Genomic DNA, 15,092 nt, shown 5'->3' with positions numbered 1-15,092 from the left:
AGTAAGCTGGCTGGGGGCCAGTCATAGTATTGGTCCCTTCAGGTTTCAGTCATGAAGAACATTCATTCTGGTGTCATCCTGGTTCTAGATGTTACGGATCAATTTTGGAAACATTTCCAAGAAGGTACCAATCAGTGGTAATGCTTAACATTGGCAATAAATATAGTTGTGTGAGAGCCTGTTGGTGTAAGCTCAGATAATCAAAACCAGAAAATAGCATGATTCAAATGAGACACATTCTGCTGAACAGTTACTGCTCCCTCCCCGACTTGTCCTGCCGAGGGAGGCTTGTACAGTTGCTGCCGTTTCAGCAAGCAAGCCACGCAGAAGGAGAGTGAGCCTCGGGCTGGGCCGCCAGCCCTTCCCAACTCAGCTTGAGTTGACAGTGTTTGTGAGAATCTCCATGGGACATACTGAAATATCAGTGTGCTGTGATGCAAAGCTTACCTTTGACGATATTGAATGTGATAAATAGCTATAGAGAAGTACTTCCTTGCCTTATGTGAGGATCGTAAGCTTATTTAAATTATGTAGACAAATCAAAGTGGCATTGCTTAATTTTTAGCAGGTATAATAAGCAGGTTAACAGTAAAAATGCAAAACAAGTCACTTTGAAAATTCAAACCAAAGTTCCTTGACCTTATTAGAAATAGGAAATTATGGACTTGAGAATTGGACATTCCCTGTTTACATATAAAAAGTTCAGAGCTGAGTTCATGGTTTTAAAAAAGACACACAGAAAGAAACCTGTTATAACTATGGACCTTATGGGTGCAACTTGAAATCATTTTTCAGCATCTCACCAGACTGAACTAAGCACATACCAAACCTATCTTATGATTAAAAGTTGGGGTTTATTTTTTATATAAGAATATTATCACTATTACATAACACACTCAGGACAAAGAACTTTGCTCAGGGAACATACCATATAATATTTTTGTTTCTTTACAGAATAGTCTACAGTCCTGCTTACTCAAAACAAACCAAATAACTTAGACCTTTATGTAAGTATTATGTACTGATGTTAGTAATAACTACCTCTGAGTTTGACATAGATCAAAATTTCTGAATATCAGATATCGGTTCTCCTATTTTTATCTCATGTGAAAAGTACTCTAAAGGAGACTCCCTCAACTCCTTGCATATGTGAATATCACTGACGTAAGCACAGTGTCCATTTACATGGGTGAAATATTATTCTGTTTACAGCAAAAGGCTACCTCATAGTTGATGCATAGCACACCTCTATGCTGCTCCAGCCTTACAATGGCTGATAATGCTCTGGTACAGACCTTGTTATCTATAGTATAGATAGCAGTTCACAGCTGCATGTTTCTGACAAACACTTGTGAATAATGAAGCATCTCGTCTAGTTAGCAAAGTCTCCGAGCATTTCCTTCAAGTTATCATGTATTTTGTTTAAAGACTTATAGGGACTCTTCCACTGAAGCAAAACAGAACACACAAGCAATCTTGGAAATAGCTACTTTGCCCAGAGGTCGGTCGGTAGCGGCAAGAGGTTGGGAAGAGAGGTTGGTTGTACGAGTGTTTCTGTGCTGGGCAAAGACTATCAGAGAAAGATGCCAATCTCCTTCATTTGTGTCTGTGCTGCCCTGAGGCCAAGTGTATTGCAGCATTATAGCCCAGGCACATAATTAACTAGCACTGGCTGCCAAGGAGTGAACATAGAGTGGATGTGCAATGCCATTTCTAGCTACTGAGGGGTAGGGTCTGTGTGAAGCATCAGTTTACAGGAGTTGCTAATGGGTTGGGCAGGAGGTCAGTGAATTAGTTGCCCCTTGACCTCACCCCCCATGTCAACACAAATGTAATTCCTTAGAAAGATGCACTACCGGTCTCTTAGCCCTGTGAGCTATTCATTGCTACATGGCAGATTATAGTAGAAACAGATTTATACTTGCATTTCTAGTCTTTACTAGAAGCCTTTGGATGTATTTTTACAACTGAAAGATTTAGAAAGATTTTTACCTGCTTATAACTTGGAAGTTTGGCGTGCAATGTAGGGGGAAAGATCAAGAAACATCATGTTATTAGCATTGGTCCATCTACAAATAAATATAGGGTGTTTTTATTGCCGGTATTTTTTTCATGTTCTGGCCCAGTTTTATTTTGCACCAATGTGGCCCCAAGTTACTGCTAGTTGTATTTAGTTTGTGAATAGAAGCCCATAAGTGTTAATAGACTTTGTAACATTCACTGTAAGATGAATTATACAGGACATGGGAGATCTCATTAAGTCTTAAAAAGTTAATTTAAATTAATTTATCTGTTTTCTCTAAGAAATGTTTATCATAAAATATATATGTGTATTTCCCCTTTGGTTATAAAATTTGGGGAAGTATGTACAAGTGCAGCTGCACGGACTTTAATTTTCCAGCTGTCTTAATGAGGTTTGTTTGTTTTAGGGAAGAACAACTTGTTAAAAGCATCGAATTCTGTCTTACATTGCTGTCAGCAGCCTCTTTCAGATGTGGTGGTTGTGTGATCTGTGTCATAGTTGTTCAGTTAGAGTGAGAGGTTGACCTCTGAATCGTTGTTAAATTGTCTACTTGGAGCAAAGCTGCAAAGATACGGTAAAGTGCTGTACTGTGAGAAACTATTAGGACATTTAATACATCTGTGGCTTCACGTGTGTGAGAGTTACCAGCTTGAAAATGATGGTGTTGACTACCTCCTGAATTACAGCTACCAACCACTGGCACCCACCACCAGCTGGCTTTAATTAGTGTGTGTTGCTTCTTGGTATTAACAACTTTAACCATAATAGAGACCAAAGTGAACACTGATTTCTATATGTCTTTAATATGGTGTTTTATCTAGTGTTTTAAAATTATCCTGTGTAGTATTTAGATGACCTCATTGTCCATTTTGGCTCATGTTGTTTACAAGTGAAAATAAAAAACACTTGAACTGTATGTTTTTAAAGGACAAAAAAGGAGTTAGATGGTCGGAATGGCATTTCACTCATGTACAGTCATCCTGATGGACTGAAAGTACTGTTTGCCTTTCTGCAGACCGTGGATTTTATATTCTCATCTCATGCCTAATGTCTTATTCTGTCAATTATGGATATTTTGAGGTTTAAAGAAATTACTTGATTAAAAATAAAACATATAACGTTGGCATTTATGATGAGTTTTGGAGATTTTTCGTGATTTGTGTGATGGCTAAATTAAATGAATGGGTAAAATACTTGGGCAGTATTTATTACCAATATGAGCATAAATTAAATAGTTTTAACATATCCTCAGATAGCAGTGATTATAAATATAAAACTTACTTATTACAGTACAGATGGTGAATAAGTTCCGTCTGAATGAAGAAGGAAAGGTGTGTCCTGTTATCACTAGGAATCATTCTGCGTCAGCCAGCGTGGACTGTGCAAGCTTGTGAATCAGGACACATACTTCTTGGGGTCAGGAAGAGTAGCCCGAAACAAAAGTGTTCAAACCCTTTTGGAGAAACCATTTTAGAATTTTCCTACAATTTTTTCCCTAAGAATTTTCAAGTATTTGAAAAGAACAATCAAGGCCAGGCGGCACCAGTACCAAATATCTAAACTGTGAATGTAGATTTACCAAACTTTGTATGCAGCCTTGGTATACTATACAACCAACTTGATAAAACTGCTGAGTTCTATAAATTGGCCAGTCCCACAATTACACCGATTTTCATTTCTGCTCTATACCTGGATGATTCACTTTTTTTTTCCTTGTGGTCTACTATGAAAAAAAAAAAAAAAACATATAACATCATTTACCATGTTAGCCAGTTTTAAAGTGTACAGTAGTGTGAAGTATACTCACTTTCTTGTGCAACAGTGAGTGGGTGATGTGAAGGGCTCGATCGTGAATGCTCATGAGAAGCTTATTACGTAAACATTTCAACCATGTTTAATTGATAATTACTATTTAAAAGAGTAGCTTTTTGTTGTAAAAGTAGTGCTGTACTTTACTGTAGAGAATATGGAGACCCTTGAAAGAAAATTTAAATGGTACATAATCCCATCACCTGCATTTTATTAATTCTAAGTTTAAATTTAGTTTTATTAATTAAATTTTATTAATTTCAAATATGGACAACCTTTCAAACACATATAATCCCATCACCTATAAATAACCATTAACATTCGTTATTAATTTTCTTGTCTTTTTTCAATAAATTATGGATAGATTTTTAAAAATAAAATCCAAATATAATTTCTGTCATCTTCAATGTAGAAATCATCATATATTACTCTTTCTAATCCTTTCTCATTCTCTTTCTCTCTCTCTCTCTCACACACACACACACACACACACACACACACACACACACACACACACTTTGCAAACTGGTCTTAGGTATCCTGGAAAGTGATAAATGTTTCTGAGTCTGCATATCAGGCTTGTTTCTTAGCCCAGTATTTCCACTTAAAAAGTTTCTTGACTTTAGGACATATGTATGTATAATTTGTTTCTAAAATTAATCAGTTTCTTGAAGGTGTGAACTGTTTTTCTCAAGGTCAAGGACCTCAATTTCTAGTTAATTTCTGAGCTGCCTAGCATCTGGAGCTATCTGCCTGTTCCAGTTTGTAAAAATTCTTTAAAGTACCAACTCCGGCCTTGGGATTTTTGCTTACACTCAAATGACATGGTTCATTTTGCTCTTTTGTGGAAAACTGGACTGACACCTAAGTATTATGGCAGCAGCAATACTGCAAAATCTGAGTATAGAGAAAGACAATTTCAAACTTAAGACTCAAACGATATTTACCTTTGACTTAGTTCAAATACATGTATTATTGACATGTGGCGCTTTCTTACTGTTTTCCACAATTTCCTCTAGGAGTGTGGCCTCAGATATTTCTGTCAGATATTTCAAGTTCTATTTATAATCACTTCTTTCATTTAGATCGTCATGTCACATATTCAAGCCATTACAGTTATCTCCACATCGGCTCTTCAAATTCTCTCATTTCTTCATGAAATTAATTCTGTATGAATAATTTTCATTAGCTAGTCCAGATATTAGTTTGCCAGTCCTGTGTTAAACTGCTTCTGTCACTCATCCAGAGCAATCCATTCAAAACAATAATAATAAAATCTAATTATGACCATAATAAACTTTCTCATGGTAGAAAAATTTGAAGAATACAAAGGAGGGGCTGAAGTGTGAGCAGCTGTTGTAGAAACATTCCGGAGATGTGCCAGAGCTTACTCTATTTCCTTTGGTTTGTATTTTTGTTTTATTTGTGAATACTGCACAGCATTAATGGGGAGACAGATCAGATTGCCAGGGAAAATTTAACATAGAACAAAGCGGTTGGAAGAGACCCTAGAATGTCATTTGGCCCGATATTCTGTCTTTACCTAGGATCACACTGGATCATCCCAGCTGGTTATTCCAAAACCTGCCAGAGAAGATTCAGCAAGTCCCATCCAAACCCCAGCACAATGTCTAAATGTTCCAACACAATCCCTAACCCCACTCAAAACCAAACCAAAACAAATAGTCAATTTATAAAAACCTCTGGGCCAAGGTCAGATTATTTAAGACATTCCATTTGGAGGTGCCATGTTAACCTACAGTGCTGCTTTTTAATTAAAAATTATTTCTTTTTTTAAAAAAATATTTATTTATTTATTTAGATTGCACTGGGTCTTAGTTGCGGCATGAGGACTCTTAGCTGCAGGATGCATACAGGATCTACTTCCCCGACCAGGGATCGAACCCGGACCCCCTGCATTGGGAGCGCAGAGTCTTATGCACTGGACCACCAGGGAAGTCCCTGAAAAGTATTTCTTAATGGAACACTGTCCCAACTAGAATTTTCTTTAGGGCTTCTGTAAAAGATAACCTAAATAATATAACACAATTAAAAATCATGTTCTAATATAGTCCACTGTACAGTGGGCCTTTGGAGGTGTAAAAATTCTTTATGGTTAAGGTGAAAGTCTGACTTTTAAGAAACTGTAGAACTGTAGTTTAATGATTCTGTGATTAAAGACCAGGTATGATACATTTCAGTTATGCATGATACCACCAGAGGGCACTCTTCGCTCACTCAATTTTACATCACCTCATAGCTACCACATATTTGAATTTCTAAACATGAATGATAAACTTATCTAGGAAAATTTCACCCTAGAAAAATGTGTAATTATAAGTAATGGCTTTATAGGCTCTTATGCAGAAGACATAAGAGGCTGTCAATGTGAAGTTCATGATGCTAAAGGGATATTGATAGTCTCAAAGTATTTTATCCGAGTATTTCTAGGTTTTCTTGTAATAAGAAACTTCAAAAATATAAACACCTATATAGCATTAAATGCTCATATTGCATCACTACCCCATAAATTCTCATCTACCTTTTAAGCTATAATACAAGACTTTAAAATTTTTTGTTTGGCATTTTATATTACGTAAAACTTTGGTGGTGTTCTTCTCACTTAGACATCTTAATAAGTCTGTCTACGCTTAATAAGCCTGTTATCTAAGAATCTTAAAATACTCACACTATCACACCCAGGTGTTCTAGATTTGGGATCTGAACATGTGCACCTAGAAGCAAGGACTAATTAGATACAAGTTCCAAGAGAATTCCCAGGTATAATTTAGTGAAGAGATATTTTTCACCTTAAGCTTCCATTTGTGTGTTACTGGTTAATATAATAGCTTTCACTTTTATAGTGTTTTATAGTTTACAAGGGCTTTGAAATTTGGTTCTTACAGAACCCTTCTAAGGTAAAGATGGCAGATATTACTATACCTATATTACAAAGGAATATACAATTGGGCTCAGGGAGATGACATTAACTGCTCAGGTCACACAACCATGCTTGGAGCTAGAAAAGACACTTCAGAATTCTGATTCTAATTATTATTTTCTCCCAAACACCAAAAACAGGCAGTAAGCTTCTTTCTGACTCTGCTCAGGAAGCTACAGGGAGCCAAAGAAAGTGAGTAAGGGAGTTGAAAGGATCACAATCACACACCAACAGTGGTCAAAAGGTACAAACTTCCAGTTACAAAATAAGTAAGCCCTGGGGATGTAATGGACAGCATGGTGACTCTAGTTAATAATACTGTTCTACACATTTGAAAGTTGCTAAGAGAGTAGATCTTAAAAGTTCTCATCACAAGAAAAAAAACTTTGTAACTGTGTATGGTGATGGATGTTAACCTGACATATTTTGATGATCATTTCATTAATATATACAAATATCAAACCATTATGTTGTACATTTGAAATCAATGTAATGTTATAGTTTAATTATATCTTAATTAAAAAAGAATAAATGTTCCCAAAATAAATACTGGTACTCACAGAAAAAAATCACACACCAAGACTGCCTACATTTGCTTTGGTCTAACCATTTCCATCTCTATCGCCTGCTTCTGCTATTCACTCTTCAAATCCCAAACTAACATTATTGTTTTTTGTTTCCTAAAGCAGGAAGCAAGACCAAGAAAGTCTTCACCTGCAAAGTCCAGACCAGCCTGCAGCTACAGCCAAATCACCTGGGATGCCTAGACCAGTGAAGGTTTCTGACCTTCCTCCAACCCAGTGCTTCTCAAATTTACTACCCATTGGAATCAGCTGGGAAGCTTTTAAGAACCCTGATGCCCAGATAAATTACTTCAGAATCTGTGACTCCAATGCGCAGCCAGAGTTAAGACTCACCGTTCTAGGTGTGTTGTGTTACTGGAGCCAGATTTTAACTGGTTCCCTAAGTGACTCTTTTATTAAAAGTTTGGGAACTATTGGCCTAGAGCCAAAACAAAACCAAAACCAAACAAAAAACCACACACAAAAAAAGTTGCTTTTTTAACTGAAAACCATCAGGCTATGAATGAGGATACTTGGGTTCAACTTTCCCAGCCATACCCTCCTCATCTGCTAATAAGGGGGTTGGACTAGTTAAGGGGACTTCAAAGTGTGGTCCCCTTAATAGTAGCATCAACATTATCTGGGAACTTATTAGAAGTGCAGTTTTCGGGCTCTACCCCAACTGTACTGAATCAGACTCTGGGGAGGGGCCCAGCGGGCTGGGGTTTTAAGGAGCCTCCAGGTGATTCTGATGCTAATCAAGTTTGAGAACTTCTGGACTAGCTGAAATTTACATACTCTCTTTGCCCTAAAATTCTACAATTCTTTCCCCTCCAAAGGAAACCTCAATCCACACCATTCTGGAAGGGCTAGAAGGGGTTTGTCAGCAAGCTGACTGCTTTAAGAACAACTTTTGAGAAACCTTTAAATGATAACGCAAGGAAACATTGACTGCTTGGTGATGAAAGACGTGGGTGTTGCTCATGATAATGCTTTCACAACTTCAAACCGAGGCGGCATTCGCGAAGGACAGTCCAAGGACGGGAGCGCCCTGGATAGGAAGACAGCAGGTAAGACTTTGCCTAACCCCCCAAATCATACTCAAGCAAAAAAGAGGCCTGACTCGGACCACGAGGCTCATGTGAAGCACGGAGACGCCATGTCAGCGCTTAAGTCCGCACGCTGGCCAATTACGGGCACCAGAACTGGAAGATCCCTCAGTTGGTCGGACCTCCTTTTACAGATAGAACTGAGGCCCCCTCAAGAGATGTGAGCTGCCCAGGGTCCTAGCATTCTGTAACAAACCGCGACTGGAATACATGTCTCCTGAGTGATTGAGAGCTACCCCTCCCCCTTACTCTCTGGGGTCTAGATGAACTTCTCTCCGTCCTTCTATTGTCGAAACGTACTCATCACGTGCTCCACGCGTATCCATCCCACCTGCTCTTCGCTCTCGCGTGGTCCCCGTGGGAGATCATCAAGGATATTGGTTCAAAACAACCACAGCTGAAGGTGTTCTCTTTACCTCCTGGAGAGCCTCGTTTAGCCTAATGCTGGCGTTTTCTACCCATAGCCACCTCCCCCGAGAGACGTCTGCAGCCTCCTTTCCCTGCCTAATGCTTCCTGGGGCCACATGTGGGAGACAGGATGGGTGCCTCTCTGCTTCAGCCCGACAGGTCCAGAGAGATTGCAGCCCGGACCCCGGGCCTGCAGACATTTCTGCTGTGAGTGGGAGGGATCTTGGTGACTGACCCGTGCCCGGCCTGCCCCTCCGGTCCTGCTGGTACCGACCCTCTGTCTCTTTACAAGGACTGCTGTTGCCAAGATTCCAGAAGCCTTAAGGATTCAACGTGGCGACCAAAGGAAAAAGAGAAAAGGGGATGAGAATGAAAATGTACTTCAAGCCAACTACATGTTTGGGAAGGTTCTAGAATACACACAAGGACACAGAAGCTTAAAAAGGTGTAACTACTTGCCGAAGATCACATGGTCAGAGCTGGTGTTCAGAACGAGGTAGATCTGACCTCAACGTCATGTCCAAGGATAAAGACTGCCTCCTTTTTCAGGTCGGTGCTTTGAGCTAAGAGGGAGGTCAAGGTGGACAACAGAGATAAAAACCCGTTTGGGACAAAGTGTAACTAGGGCCCCACCCTTTCACATGAGCTGATAGATTATTTAAAGGTCAATATAAATTTTAGCTTTTCTTTTTTTCTAAAAAAGCCTCTCCCTAAAAAGTACAAATTTTTTGTTGCTCAAAAAATTTAAAGCATTATACTTTTTTATTTCAGCATGGAAACTCCTTGATAACCTAAGGTGAGAAGCTGAGAACAAGATTTGTACTGGAGGATGCAGGCTTCCTATCTAAGAGGATTGGAAAAAGCAGCAGAGTGAGCAGGTCCGCAGGCTGGGAGATCTGGGATGGAATCCCCCCCTTTTACTAGCTGGTTGGTTTGGGCAAAATCAATCTTTTTGAGCTTCAGTTCGATTGTCTTAACCACCTTCCAGGATTTTTGTGAAAATACTAAATCGTGTATTCTCTCATTTTTTTTCTTTTTCTTTTTTTTTTTTTGGCTGCACAGCACATGGGATCTTAGTCCCCCAACCAGGGATTGAACCCACACCACCTGCCTTGGAAGTGCAGTCTTGACCACTGGACTACCAGGGAAGTCCCCTAACTCATGTATTTTAAAAGCCTATAACAGTCTTTTGTAAATAGTAGGCACTCAAGAGACAGCTATTATTACTCATCACATTATAGTGTAATTATTCTTATAGCAAAATGTATCAATACTAATAAGGAGAAGAGTTAAAAGAGGTCAGATGAGAACAATAAAAATAGTGGGAAGCACAATGAAAAAAGTTAGCGAAGCCTCCATGATAACAGAAACCCTTTAAAGAGAAATGAGTTCCTTCTGTTTTCCGTGCATCACGGCCCCCATGGGAGGCTAGGGCCTGAGGCTCGGCCCCTGGTCTGAGCTTTCTGCAGGGGACTCTGGGTTTCACCTCAGTCCGTGTCTGCACAAATGGCCTAATTATATGTAACCACCAGCGAATGGGAGCAGCTCTCAAGTTTTCATCATTTGCAGATAAACATCAAGAGGTAAATGGCACTAATCATTTTCCTCTGAAGGCTCCCTTCCTCTGTGAGCTGGGTTTTGGTTGTGGGACCTCATTTACTCAGCTGTGAGGTAGTTAAGCTTCGTTCAAACCACGTTTGCTTCTGCTGGTCTGTGATGCAACAAGTCAGAGGGTGAATTCCCCAGCCACAAGGCTTCGTCCCCAGGAGCGGGCCCAGGGCTGGTCCTGCGATGTGGAGTCCTGCCAGTACCGAGCAGCTGGACCAGGCAAATGGGGCAGAAAAGCAGAAAGCTTTGCTGCATGCCAGGAAGCCGTGAATTCTCTCATGACAGGATAATGAAGGAGGCTGGGAGAGCTTGACAGTCAGTGGGGATATGTCTGCCCCTAGTATACAGCAAGGAATTTTTTTTTTTTTTTTACAGTAAGACCTTGTTGTTCATCTGTTTTATATATAGTAGTGTGTATCTGCTAATCCCAAACTCCTAATTTATCCCTTCCCCATCCCCTTTCCCTTTTGCTAACCATAAGTTTGTTTTCTGTCTGTAAGTCTGTTTCTGTTTTGTAAGTAAGTTCATTTGTATCATATTTGAGATTCCACATTTAAATTATATCATACATTTGTCTTTCTCTGTCTGACTTAACTTCACTTAGTATGATAATCTCTAGGTCCATCCATGTTGCTGCAGCGAGGAAATATTGATATAGTGTGTTCATTCATATTTATTCATCACACATACACCTTAGCAGAAAATTTTTTACATATTGGTGACATGGCTTATTGAGAAAGAGAATTAATTACTTTGCTCGTCATGTAAGATGCCTCTTCTAGTTGGATCTAGTCTTGGGGCTGATCAGGGCAAGTTTATTAGGTGCCAAGGACCTACAATCAAGGGCCAAGAGATGGGCTGCCCAGTTCCCTTTCCAACACCGAGCACTGGTGATGGGAGGAGAGAAGTGTTTCTCCGTGAATAGAATGGACCCAGGGGAGGTGTTCGGGCTCCTCTATGTGACCCCTTGTGTTGTTGAATCTCATAAAAATAGACGAGAATGTTCAGATACAGTGTATTAAAAAGTTGAAATCTATCCTCACAGTGAAACTCTGGAGGCTTCTCAATCGCTGCATCCAGGCAACACTGCCCACTGCCTCGTGGCCCTTTCTTTTCACGGCCAAAGGCAGCAAGATGGCTGGCTTTTGAAATTAAGTGAAACTAACTCAAGAGCATGCCCTCTGCAGGTCTGCTCAGATTACCTAAACCCGAGAAATTCCCATAACCTCTGAAGGTTCTTGAACCTTTGGGCATGGCGTTTGGGCAAATCAGCTACATGTAAGAGAAATGAAATTAAAAATATGCACATATTCCAAGTAAGAAATTTATTTGATCAAATGACAATATATGAAGATATTTTAAACTGTAAGGCTCCATTCAGTCGAAATGTAAATTTATTTTAAAGTAAAATGGTATCAGTGTAAATGGCACCTAAAAGCAGAAAGAATGCGATTCCTATAAATAATGTGTCCGTAAAAACCATTCACAAAATCCTCGTGTACTTTAAAACTAGATTGCAAGTATATCGGTAAAATCTGTAAATAGTACTTAAAGTGGGTTCCTTAAATTTCCCTTACAATATGTTGTTACATACAAGGTACTTGGGGTCCTGTGATGATCAGAGCATGGCTACCATGAGTGAGAAGATGTGTCCCGAGTGCATGGCAACCTCGAGTTCCCTGCACAGTGTCCTATCCCTTCACATCCTTGGGAATTTGAATTGAGTGGGTGGGAATTTCTAATCACTCTAGTTGGGGATAATTAGAAAAAGAGGTTGGGAAACCAGGGTTGGAAAGAGGGAAGGGAGGGGAAACAGGGTCAACGGTTTCTGCAGAGCAGCTTTAGAAATGACCAAAGTAGGCCTTCCCTGGTGGCGCAGTGGTTGGGAGTCCACCTGCTGATGCAGGGGACACAGGTTCGTGCCCCGGTCTGGGAAGATCCCACATGCCGCTGAGCAGCTGGGCCCGTGAGCCATGGCCACTGAGCCTGCACGTCCAGAGCCTGTGCTCTGCAACGGGAGAGGCCACAGCAGTGAGAGGCCTGCGTATTGCAAAAAAAAAAAAAAAGAAATGACCAAGAAAATGGATTTTAAAAATAATAATAACAGTGAAATCCTTGGAGCTGTACCTCAGGGTCTGCAGCAAGCCCCAAGGGTTGGGACTGACAAGGCTTCCCAAGTGCTCGGCCAGGAGCCACCATGCACTAGCATGAAATCTTCACTGGCGGGCAAGGTCATCACCTGGGTACACTGGAGACAGGGCAGAGTATGTAGGTTACACAACTTTCCCTAAATGTTTTTTCCAGCATCCAAGTGACTCTGCCTTTGGGACCACGATAGGACCTGGGAGGCAGCAATCAGCAGCTCCAAGTTACAGAATCAGCAAAGCTTCAGGCATGTGGAAGGAGAACCAGACACAAAGAAGGTGGCGTCTCCCAGTGGGCACAGCAGAGTGTTCCAGCAAAGCACAAAGGTACAAAATGATTAAAGTGAAATGGACCATAGGGAGAAACGGAAAAGATCCCAGGAAGCTAAGGATGGTAAGTGAAAAATAATTATGTAGCACCCATTATTACTAATTTAAGATCTAGAAACATCATAGGGTTTGTGCTATTAATTTATAAATATAATATTTATGAGGGCTTGCAAAATATCATAACTGACATACATTCAGGTATAAATGTTACAGTCCAGCTTCATACAACGGACTTGATGTTACATTTAAACATAGTAGATTTGGGGTAATATACAGAATAATTTTTGCAGACCATTTTCTGAACCTTGGTCACACAGCTAAGTGAAGGCCAAAGAACACAGGAAGCATCTCATTGGTGGCTTTGGCAGCAAACATGTTTTTTATCTATGCATTATACAAGGATACACTTGTTCATTTGTACACATAAATTTATAAAAATTATCCATAGGAGATCTTTTATGTTTTCTTACCTGCTTCTTTACTATCAAGTCTAGTGGGAAGACTACTCAATGTCTTCAGCTCCTTTTCTCTGAGACTAACTGTTGTCCTTAGCAGGATGTATTTAAAAATAGTTTCGTGTTTCCCATTCAAGCTAAATGGTTCTTTGAAGACTCCTGGTCTTGAAATTACAGTCTTCCTTATCAATGGCACTGATGTGCACACATGTTTTAATAAAACCAGTAAATGACTTCCTATCACCTAATTTTAGCAGTGTGCTTTTAAACATGTTTGTTCCCAGCACTATAGAAAATAACCTCCAAACACATCCAGGCTGATCATTAGAGATGACACCCTCTGTTGTCTGAGGTTGACAAAATGAGACAAACCTGAAGATGGGTCAGGGTAAGAAAATCTCAAGGTTCTGTGGATTCATAGGACATTAAAAACATGGCTTTAGCAGTATCTAAAATTACTTTCTACTCAGAGAAGGATGTAATATCTAATTACTCTATAGAGTGATTTTGTAAATTAGGTCTTATGCATATGTAAACTCAATGGCCTACATAGCTTCACTCCAATAGTTAAAGGAAAGCAGTATTAACACCATTACCTTATATACTTGATTCGGGCATTGAAAGAAAGAGTTCAACCTATTATATCTTTATAGTCTTAAAGCCAAGGCAGAGTCATTCACCTTTGTTTCATTTCCCCAAATAAATTTCTAATTTAGCAAACAGAAGAGACCACTATAGTAGGAAAGTGAAATCAGCCTTTCTACTGTGAGGCTAATAAGCCAACATTTGATGAATATGTTAGGAGCTGGATACCCAGTCTGTGGAAGTTTTCTCAGTGAGTGACCAAGCATGTAAATTTGACTCAAGTGAAATTACTAAAATAACTGGCTTTAAAAAATGAGTTTAGGAAAACGAGGTGACCCTGGAGTAGCTTATTTTTATATCTCCTCTCAGAGAAATCACTTCTGGGCAAAAGATGCTTTTGGCTCAGCTCACCTGAAAATAATTTCACTTGGAACTTTTCTTAGCTGTTTAACATAATGGGACTGACTCAAAGTTGGTTCCAGTGGATGACACAAAATAAAGGTAGTAGGGTGTGATGGAGCACAGCCCATCAGGGGGCTTCCCCCAACTAGGTGGCCTGGTGGAGGGCCACAGTCACACTGACCTGCTGGATGATTTAAGCAAACTTCGAATTTCCCAAATACCACCATGTCTGGAATGCAGGCCCTCAAAGCACTATCTAGGCTGAGCGATCATGGCAGAGCTTGTGGTGGACCATCTGCCCGCACACAGCTGTGTCCTTGTTTGCATCTCTGGCACCTGGTCCCTGGCACACACAGTAAGGAGACATCTATGGCCCTGGAGGAACCATCTGAATGTCACAATAGCAGCTGAAGAGTGCAGCGGCTCCATCAGCCTTGTCATTCTGTGACGCTTGTTTGGCCACTTGACTCTCCAGTCCTCCCGCCCCAAGGACCGTACTTCCCACAGCAGAGTGTGGGGCAAGATGGCTCCACATCACAGCTGGGCTGGTTTAGCCAAAGGCCGACCCCAGGCTCAGAACCGCTTCCACTGTTAACGTTTCCAGCTTTAGGGTTCAGCCCAACTTCCAAACAGCATAATATAAGGGTAATGTGAGCAAAGTCTGACGAGCTTTGTTCATTATCAAGCTATCCACACAATGCCCACCAAAGGAAGG

The sequence above is a fragment of the Mesoplodon densirostris genome, chromosome 12, assembly GCF_025265405.1.
Source record: "Mesoplodon densirostris isolate mMesDen1 chromosome 12, mMesDen1 primary haplotype, whole genome shotgun sequence".
NCBI lineage: Eukaryota > Metazoa > Chordata > Mammalia > Artiodactyla > Ziphiidae > Mesoplodon > Mesoplodon densirostris.
The sequence above is the reverse complement of the archived record's forward strand: the minus strand, read 5'-3'. Positions refer to the sequence as shown.